Source organism: Ananas comosus, linkage group 5 (assembly GCF_001540865.1).
Source record: "Ananas comosus cultivar F153 linkage group 5, ASM154086v1, whole genome shotgun sequence".
NCBI classification, from domain to species: domain Eukaryota; kingdom Viridiplantae; phylum Streptophyta; class Magnoliopsida; order Poales; family Bromeliaceae; genus Ananas; species Ananas comosus.
Window position 1 is genome coordinate 6333292 of NC_033625.1, and position 11190 is coordinate 6344481.

The window sequence follows — 11190 nt, forward strand, 5'->3', positions numbered from 1 at the left end:
TATAGCTGGGCTACTATACTCATATGAGTATAGAGCCTTTTGTATTCATAACTTTTCGGCCGTTCAGATGAAAAAATGTGCGGTTGGGATGAAAGTGGTTACGATTAGGTTGATAGCGAGCCCCCTAGGGTTGAGTGGGTGGTTGGTTGAATAGTATAATCTAACGGGTGAAAATGATTAAAGGGTAGATCAAACGGTAAAAAATTTAAAGTGTTGCCATAATTTTGTTAAAATATCCATTTAAATAGTACATTACCGCTGAAACTTATCTATGTATGATTCATTAATCTTGTGGAGTGTTGAGTAGTTTTGTTGAATCTTCTGTAACTTTCGCATGAAAATAAATTATGGTAAAACACTTCGCTAACTTTAGAGAAGACTTTATAGCCATAGCAAATAAAAAATTTAAGAAACAAATATTCTTAGCATTCTCTGTTCGTAAGCTTTTTAATATTCCCAATTAAAAATTTTAAGTTGTAATGAATAAGAAACGTATATCTATATCTATGTATTTTCTATACATTATTTCTTATGAAGTTTGTCACGTGACAGTTCCTCTTTCATACTTACCTTCTCCTCTCTTATCACTTTTTGATGCGATGTTTCGTCTTCCCACCCACATACCTCTCAATTATAATATAATGTATTATGTCCACATAATTTACTTAATTTAATTTATAATNCTTTTTTTTTCCTTTTTCTTTTAACAGGTCTACATTGTCCTCAAAATATGTCAATTAAAGAGATTTAGTTGGTACATCTTTTAGGACTTGTTTGATTTATCTATTTTAAACCATAGAATAAGAATAAGAAATATTGATTTCAATAGTTATTGGTTATTTTACAGTTATTGAATTTTGATTATTATTACGTTCTGAAATATGAATCGCAAATGAATACGGATACGAAATAGATATTTACGAAAATATATTTATTTTGAGGGCAATGTAGACCTGTTAAAAATGTAGACCTGTTTAACAAAAAAAGAATAAGAAATATTGATTTCAATAGTTATTGGTTATTTAACATGATTTTTAAATTTTTTTTACTTTTTTCTCGTTTTTTACAGATTTAGAAGTATTAAATATATTTTCGTAAATATCTATTTCGTATCCGTATTCATTTGCGATTCATATTTCAGAACGTAATAATAATCAAAATTCAATAACTGTAAAATAACCAATAACTATTGAAATCAATATTTCTTATTCTTATTCTATGGTTTAAAATAGATAAATCAAACAAGTCCTAAAAGATGTACCAACTAAATCTCTTTAATTGACATATTTTGAGGACAATGTAGACCTGTTAAAAGAAAAAGGAAAAAAAAAAAGTGAATGATTAGCCCTTACATTGTCTAATTTATAGCACCATTTAGACATAAAAACCATAGTGCCATTTGACCCAAATGTCTCTTGCAATCGCCAAAAATCAACTAAGATTGACACTGAAGTCGTAAGATTGAGACACCCCTCATCTAAATCAATTTCCTCCAAAGGATTTATGGCTGCAACAGTTTCTCTATTGCAAGAATTCAGACAACATCACTTCAGGCAGAGGAAAAGTGGAAAAGTCCCCACCTGCAGCAGCAAAATGAAATAATTTTTATCCATCAGTTCATCTCCAAACAACTCTATTTACACAATGCATTTACAGAAGCTTTGACAAGGCCAAACAATTCTTTTTGAAAGATGGTTCCTAGGACATCTTGGGGCCATATAAAATGTCAATTACAACCTAGAAATACATCACAAATCTGTCAATAGGAAAACTTTCACAGATCACTGGTAAGAAAAATAAAATCGAATCTGCCCAGTATTGAACCGTCGAACTTGAAGCAAACCAATCCTATTCATTCAAAGAAAACATAAAACAACCAAAACACTAAAATTAGAAGCATCAGCACCAAAAGCATATACTTTTTAAGAAAATTGATGAATAGAAAACATTTAAACGCAAAGAATAACCATTAAATGCATTTGACAAACGAGAGCACCAGTTGATATCGAACCTTCAAACTTACAATTCCATTGTATTATAGAAATTCACAAAATCATTTAAGTGGAAGCTCTCGTAAGGTCAAAATTTTCACATTCTAAAGATGTAGTTATAGTCGAAAGAACTGCATTAGATCAATTATACAAAATGTAATCACATCAAAACTAATGCCTTCAACCCTCGCCAAGCTTTCTCATTGATGATTATTCACTTCCCTATGTTTCTGCAATGACCTTTTATCGATCTAACTCCACCGGCTATGTTAGAATTTAATCAAGCAAAGCAATTAGCATAACCGAAGCAAAAAGAACTTACTATTATAATGAGAATATTTCTGTTCTCTAAAAGTAGTGACCCATCGTAGGTGGGATGAGTAAGCACAAAACTTAACTTAATCAGTAAAAAAATCTGAACAAAAATTGAAGTAACCAGATCAAAAATTGTATCGGAAGATGAACCTTGGTTTATGATTTGATTGGGAATGAGAAATAGAATGAGGAATCATCCAAAAACTTTTGATTCGTGATTGGAACGGAAATTGGAATGGATAACTCCCATTGCTCATGTTTGGTTCATGATAAGTGGGAAATGTAATCAATATTACTAATCTCAAATATAGATATCCATATAAAGATAAATTCAGCAATTAAAAATTCAAATTCTTTCCTCTGTAGTCTCAATTGAGAGGAGGAATAATTGAAATATCATCAAAGAGCACACTCCACTAGAGAACGAAAAATTAGCCAAAATACTAATATCAAAATAGAAAGAAATTAAAGAAAAAATGAGAGAAAAGAAAAGAGGAAATTGTTCACCACACAAGAAGCTTAAAACAAAAGAAAACTCAAAACGACGTAGTAGACCTAAGAAACCTAATCAAGCATTATAAGCGAAAAGATATCTTTTTTTACTTCAGAATCCACAAGATCTATAGCCAACCAACTCCTACACAAATTTTCCAAAACCAATGTTCAAATCAAAACAAAAAACACCATGAGATCCAAACGACCCTCTTGGATCTCTCCACCTTCAGAGATGGTGCTCTGGATCCAGGCACACTTGACGACGCATTTCAATAGATAAAAGTCCACTAAATCATACAATAAATTCTTGGCAACAATAATACTTAACTATAACGAGATAGAATTACCTTGGTATCTATACTCACCGGATGTTGCACAAGATAAAACTCCTTATTTCCTTAACTGCATTGAAATGCTCTTTCCGAATTATAAACCAAAAAGTTAACTTTTTCAAGTACTAGAAAGGTCAAATGAATCAGATGTAACTCACCCAGTAGAAATCAACAAATACATTCTTGAACAATTCGAAACCACACAAGAATGGTGGCAAGTGAGACCCTGCATAGATTGGCCCTAAATTTCAAATCATTACTAAGGGGAACATATCAGAGTTTATTCTTTAAGCCAGTAAGATGAGCTTATATCCACATGCTTTCTTTTTCTTAGCATCAATGCCAACTAAGATCAACCAATGCAACTAAATTTTAACAGTATGCTCTGCTCAAATCCAAAACAAGAAGCTCACTTTGGCCCCAATCCAGCTTCTTTACTAAGACTAAACTGTCAAAAAGAGATGAAACATACATCTCCAAAAAAGAAACTAAAGAAAGCTATAGAGATAATAGAAACTATTTAAGAATTACTTAATAAAAAAATTTTATAGATTGATGAGTGAGAGTTACACAAGCACTGGTAGTTTATACAACTAAATAATATCTGTTTCTCGCAACTATAAAGGATAGCAAATTGGTTGAACAACTAAAATCAGCACATTACTGTATTTCAACTGTCTTTAGGACAACTACCAATCAGAAATCCATATAAGCAATACTACTAAGAATATAAAAGTGGAAGCATATTTACCCAGGCCTTTTTACACTACAAACTTTTCATTTCTCACATAAAACACTACAAATAGCTTACATAGATTCTTCACAAGACCACCGATAGACTACCAAATTAATGAAAAAGAAGCATCTTCTACTTGTCATGTACTATGAAGAAGATAAATTTGTCCACATTGATATAGTATGTAAAAAGAAAAATAAAACAAAATTTAAGTTGCTAAAGCCTCCTAAGTAGTTATATCAAAAAGCTGACAACTTAAAATAAATAGAAAATAGCAACACAAACAAAATTATGTCCCGCTGTTTTACACAACCAAATAGCAGGTCTAGTGTGGAGTACATCCATTCAACCTACAAAACATATGAGAGAACATTGACTTGTAAATGATTTTAAAAGATCCATGAATCACAAACAAACAGAATATCTAAACAAATAAGCGTTGCTTATTACATTTTATTAATTATAATGTCCATATTATGATCTCATGAAACATACTATCCAACAATTTATTAGAACACCAAGCAACATATGAAACATATTATCCAACATTTTATTAGAACGCCTACTTAGAATCTCCTCATGAATCTCATGAAAACCAATAAAAGATATAGAGACCTACCAATTCAAATACCTTGTCCAAATTCCTAATTTAGGAGCCCAAAAAGTTATCAATTTGATTGGATATACGATTGATTGTGGTAGCTAATTTTTTTTTTTCATAAAAGAAAATTTAGCAACAATAATGATAAGATAGAGACCAAACATGTAATAACGTTGACCATGGATGACTCCAAGCTTTAGAAGCACGACTACAAGCCAAATAGAATAAAGCACTAATAGCATAAGAAAGCTCATTCTCATTTCATACAACATCTTATATGTAAGATAGTTTTCAAGTTTAGGCTATAAATAAGAAATACTTCAGTTAGTTAAGTACTACATACATAATTATGATGCAAAAGTATAAAAATAAATAACAAAAAATCTACCTTTTACGAACTAGCAATAGACTTAAGCCTGCAAAGATCAACAGTAATACTATCATCTATCCCAAAAAAAGTTATAGCTTGGAAGGATTTGGGCTCGGCTTCACCATCTATTGCTTGAAAAGTAAGACGGTACCCCAATCCCGCTGCAATGCAGCAAGTTATCTTCTCTAGCTTCAGAAACTCATAGCTCGTATTCTGCATTAAAAAGAAAATTTCGAAAGAAATTATAACGAAAAGAGAAAAAAGATAAAAAGAAAGAAAGAATAAAAAAGAAAATAGATAAGACATTATAAATATACATTCTCATTGTTAAAACATTCAATAGCTGCTTTTGCACATTTGATGATGTATTTGGAATCATAATCCTCTACCCCTATAAGACCAAACTCCAAGCCCGGAAATGAATCAACGTCAAATCCCAATAAGACATATACTTACAATTAGTATGGAAAAATATTTCAAATCTTTGATTCTCAAAAGGATGTCGATAAGTATTAAATTACCTCGCTTTCCTTAATTTGTTTATAAATATCTAGCCATTCTTTGCGGGTCCTTCTGCGAGTACCATGTGGCCAGACGTAATCGTCATCCTCTCCCGACGTATACTCATAATCCGTAAGATTCTTTTTCTTATTATTCTTTTCCCCCACGTCTTCACCTTTTCCATGCCTACAAGTCTCCTCCTCCTCTTTCTTCTCGTCGTGCAATTCTTGCAGTGGTTCTTCAAGTATCAACTGCTTAGTATTTTTCCTACATAAAGGAATTAAACATATCAGTGCATAAAAAATTGTAGACCTACCAATTTCTGTCAAAACTAATAATTTATCAAAAGTTGTTTATTATTTTGCTTTTTTATATAAATTATGGCGTCATCCATTGTGATATATTAAAGATAACTGATTTAAAAATTCTATAAAAGAAAAAAAAAAAGGGGAAACTTCAAATCCCTCATGTCGTTTCGCACTTTCTCACTTTAGTACCCTATGGTTTAAAGTGTATCAAGTTAGTACCATATGGTTTTGCACTTTCTTACTTTAGTACCATGTGGTTTCAAGTGTATCAAGTTAGTACCATCTGGTTTCGCACTTTCTCACTTTAATATCCTGTGGTTTAATATTTCGTTAAATTATATACCCCGAAATGGATAATAGAAAGAGAAAATTGAAACCTCATGATACTAATTTGATATAAAAATAAAACCACAGGTTACTAACTTGATACACTTGAAACCACAGGATACTAAAGTGAGAAAGTGCGAAACCACGGGGTACTACTAACTTGATACATTTTAAACCATAGGTACTAAAGTGAAAAAGTGCGAGGGGTATTTAAAGTTTCCCCAAAAAAAATTAAAATAACACTATCTTGTTTATATACATGTCCCAGTGAGGAGTAAGCTGGGGCATGACATATTTTATTTCAATTTAATATAATAGAAACATATTTGTGCAATGTGACAAATGCATAAGCGAGCCTCAACAGAGGTAGATGGGTATTGAACATTGGGTTTGGGCTTGGGCTTCGGCCGGGTCTTAATTTTTTTAAAAAAAGGACAGAAGCCCAACTCAAAGCCCAATAATTTTTTCTTTTGGGCCAGGCCTGGACATAGTATGACCTGGGCCAATTCCACACCTATGAGCGGTAATTATAATAATTGTCGCCAAATTATTTAGGAGCGATTATAATCGACAGCAATGCAAAAAGTAATGGCCGCTAAAGATTACTTTATTTGTAGCGAAAAACATATATAGTCCTACTCTAATATTCAAAATTAAATTCCGAGATTTTACATGGTTTTTCTTTACGTAAGGATTTACTCTTTTTTACAGGAAAAAAACTCTAATAAACAAATTAATCTCAAAAACACACACATAAACAGCACCAGTAATATACAAAAAAATTAATTGAAAACGAAAATGAATCACTAAATGCTAATCAATCAATTCAAACTCAAATAGTTTAACATGGATTCTAATCATCTATTGCAACCGAAACAAATTTGTATACGTATACAATGTAACAAATACATACATAATGTTTATGTATGTATAGACCTTCTCCAGCTGAATACTATCCTCGAGAAGGAAGTAGCCGTGACGTGGCGAGAATATGCACAAGAATTATTTTTTTGAGAGATAGATAGCACGCTATTCGCTTCATTTATTTCAAATAAAAATAAACTTAGCTGAAAATGTGAATCAACTAGGATTCGAACTTGGGTCTCGGATACCAACCATTAAACCCTTTTGCCACTTACGCTAGAGACAGTCAGTTACAGATACCTAAGAATTATAAAAGAAATAATATATGGAAATAAAGATTTAACACGAAATATTACAAAATCAATTTCGGATTCAAATTAGAAAAATTTTCTAATTTGAGATGCGAATCCGAATTCGAGTGGGATAGTAAATTTCAATCCATATTCCAAAATTTGCGGATTTGGGATCGGGTGGGGTCGGTTATTATCCGACCCGTTTTCACCCTTTCGGTGGCGAATGTTTGTGATGCTATTTGCGTGCACCCGGTTCATCGTGCACCGCAAACTGAAAGCCCTATTCCCATTGCGAGGAAACTAGTGCTTGAACATGATTCACCACGTCATCACTGAACCGCACATTTCATCGAGCTATCTCACTTCTTAACATGGAATGGTTCATAATAAAATGGATAAATAGGTGTAGGGTTTATAGCTGACGTGGTGCTCCTTGTCCAGGAAGAAATATAACACAACCATGGTGCAACTTGGGTTCGGTTTGGATATCTAAATAAGTTATCTAATAACCACTTACTTATTATAAAAAAATCTTTTTGTTGGATTAAAATCAGGAGTTTGATCTTTGCATTTTGAAAAATTTTGACATTCATAATTTGTTACGGTAGTAAATTTTCAACTACGGTGTGATTTATTTTATTTCAAAAAAATAATTTAAATGTTGAATCTAATTTTTTTTATTCTGAATATTTGATTACGTTCCTATCAAATACTATAAGCATTCAGAGTCAAACACTAATAAATTATCCAACAATACTCTATTCAGTATTACATTTTTATTATATGACTAAGAAGTTTAAACTTTTGTGCTTGAAAAGTGTTGGTACTCGTAATTTAATAGAATAATATATTTTATCTTTATGATAAATTACCTTACTCGAAAAAAGATAATAGAAAAATTGCATTTATTCTAAATATTTGATTACACCGAGCGCATGCATTCGGGATGCCCGAATGGTAGTTGGTTGGGATTGACCAGTGCAGCTTTGACTGAACTATGAGTTGGTCGTTGAGATTGGATAGTACACTATTCTTGTTTTAGTATAATAGTTGGTTGCTTATTATACTTATTATTTTATTATTTTTTCTACAGTTTAATTATACTATTCCAAGCGCATGCAGGAAATTTCGGATGCTCGAATATTTAAGATGATCAATAACTCGAACATTTTGGTCGAGCATCCATTTTCACTTTCCATGTCACGCCACGAATTTAAACAGAAGTCCGGGCTACGTCAACAGACCCGTCGCATGCACAAGAATACTGGTTAAATGTGCTTAGACGAGAATAGTTCTAGGATGGGTGCCCCGGGCACCACATTCCAGACGTCAGATTTTCCGTCCGAAAGTATTCGAGCATTTTATAGGACAATCTTGACACTTATTAAAATCTTAGTTGCACACCATTTTCAGACGCCCACAATCACTTCCAAAGAGTCCAAAAGTTTATAGAAACTTCAATTTATGCAAAAGCTGATTTCAGACTCCATTTTTGCGCCCATTTTGCGTTAGAACTGAACCAATTCATTTAGAAAACTTCAAACCCCTCTAATAATGTCAAATACTATTCCATACTGAAATCTTATTAATTGGTGAAAGTTTAGTGCTTTAAATAAAATGTTCCTGCTTTCCACAAGAGCCTAAAATTTTGGTGAGAATGTACATAGACCCCCTCAAATCATAGCATTTCTTTTTAATATTGAGATACGATTAACTTCTAATATTTTTTAGAAAAAAAAAAAAGATTTTATCAAATTTGTTAGTGATTTCACTAAATTTGAGAATTTTGGTTAGTTTTAAACAAATAAAACTAAACAAATTAACAATTAATAACTAAAAATGTTTTCAAATGTAATAAAATTTCTAACTTAATTCTAAGTATAAAAACTCAAATAAAAAAAAAATAGAAGTTGATGGATTTATATCTATACGTATATATTATTTGGCAATACCATCACATCACTACATTGAGCTCTTATGAAGCCACTTAGCCCATTGAGAATCTATATCTATAGTATATATTATTTGGCAATACCATCACATCACTATATTGAGCTCTCACGAAGCCACGTAGCTTATTGAGAACTCAACCAATGGTTACCGTCACATACCTATCGAAAATGTTGGACACATCCAGTTCATCGTAAATCAACTTCAAAATATCAATCTATAGTATATATTATTTGGCAATACCATTACATTACTATATTGAGCTCTCACGAAGCCACATAGACTATTGAGAACTCAACCAATGGTTACTGCCACATACCTATCGAAAATGTTGGACACATTCGGTTCATCGTAAATCAACTTCAAAATGTCAATCTATAGTATAGTATATATTATTCGGCAATACCATCACATAACTGCATTGAACTCTCATAAAGGCAGGTATTCCATTGAGAATTCAACCAATGGGGTACTGCCACATACCTATTGAAAATGTTGGACGCACTCGGTTTACCATAAACCGTCTCCAAAATGTTAATTAAAGATAAAATTTTGGTTGTATAATAAATTATTTAAATATTTTATATTATATTACATTATATTTTATAGTATTAATGACCAAATACTCTATCATGAAAAATTGTGATCACCATGTGCAAACAAATATTTCTTTTCTCTATTGAAAATTAACCAATGGGGGAAAAAATATCTCATATTTTATTTTATAATATTAATCACCAAATACTTTATCGACCATATAATATTATATGCAGTGTATGAAAAATTAGCACGTATCAAGTGCAAGAAAATAATTCTTCTTTTTTTTAGAAGTAGCTGGTTACCCATTAACCAATGGAGAATTGCTACATACCTATTAATATTTTGGATATACATATTGCATCATAAACCTACTCTAAAATATACATCAAAAATAAAATTTTGATAGTATAATAAATTATTTTAAATTTTTTTTAATAACTATATATTTTAACTATCTGAAATTTATCTATCCGTCGTAGAGCGCGGATCCTACACTAGTCGCCATAAAAAAGAAACCATAGTTGAGGAGCCTGTTTCAAAATGCCTCCACATATACTTACCTAGAAGTTTTAGACCAAGGCCACGGCCCATGAAACAATTAAAATATTTTAAATTTTAAATTTTATTTATTGAATTTGAGCTCAAAGGAAGAAAAGTTAAATTTTAGAGGTTACAATTTAATCCGTTTAGGAAGATGCAAAACATAATTTTAAATCAAATATTTTTTAAGGCCACTGCAATGTCTTTTACTCAAAATTTAATTTTAAAATTTTAAAAAAAGTAAACACCTTTTTTTGCGGTGAGCGTGGATCGAACACGCGACCTTCAGATCTTCAGTCTGACGCTCTCCCAACTGAGCTATCCCCGCTGCTTTGTTAAAATAAAACCCATTTTTGGTTATAATATAATATGTATTATTCTATAACATTTATTATTCTATAATTATGATATTATTATTCTATTCTAGTTGAATTAATTGAGCTCCTTCTAAAAATACCAAGTAATTGGTGTTGTGGGTTTTCGGCACTTGAATTAAAAGCTGTACAATTAGGATAATAGTGATCTCTTAGGATTGAATCAGTGGTTGAATGAATAGTATGATCTAACAAATAAAAATTATCAAAGAAGTAGATTTAACAGTAAAAAATTTACAAATACCATAGCTAGACTCTTATCGGTGTAAGTAAGAGTTTGATTACGTTGGCTTACAGGAGCAAGTATTCTGCCTTTTGGCAGAAGACCAGATTGAGCCGAGCCACATTCGAAATGGCAAAAGGTCAGGTTGAGCCGGGTTACGTTCGAAGTGACGTGAGATTGGTTAGGCTAAGTCACAATCGAGACCTACGATTGTTGTGTCTGCGCGCTTTAAGCAAATTAGTTATATATTTCTAAAAGCTTGAGCTTTTGGGATTAATGATTAGTACGAACGATCCGACTAATAACAAATTTGATATACCTATATGTAAAATCAAGCCTCGTACAGCCTTTTTAAAGGTTATTTCGCCTCGATAGAATCTCTACGAAAAGATTGATTTGGTAATTAACATTATAAAAGAAGTTTTTTTTA

At 31.6% G+C, this 11190-nt stretch overlaps 1 long non-coding RNA gene and 1 other non-coding gene across 3 annotated transcripts; both read right to left on the reverse strand.

Annotated features, from left to right (window-relative positions):
- On the reverse strand, window positions 1292-5712 carry LOC109710078. Of its 2 annotated transcripts, XR_002216281.1 has the most exons (4): window positions 5362-5712; window positions 4859-5053; window positions 3149-4219; window positions 1292-1580 (listed from the first exon to the last, which is right to left on the reverse strand). It is a non-coding gene; the product is annotated as an uncharacterized LOC109710078 (long non-coding RNA). The 2 variants fall into 2 exon arrangements; XR_002216280.1 differs by lacking the exon at window positions 1292-1580 and having other exon boundaries at window positions 2815-4219; window positions 5362-5710.
- TRNAF-GAA lies at window positions 10419-10491 on the reverse strand. The gene has a single exon. It is a non-coding gene; the product is annotated as a tRNA-Phe (tRNA).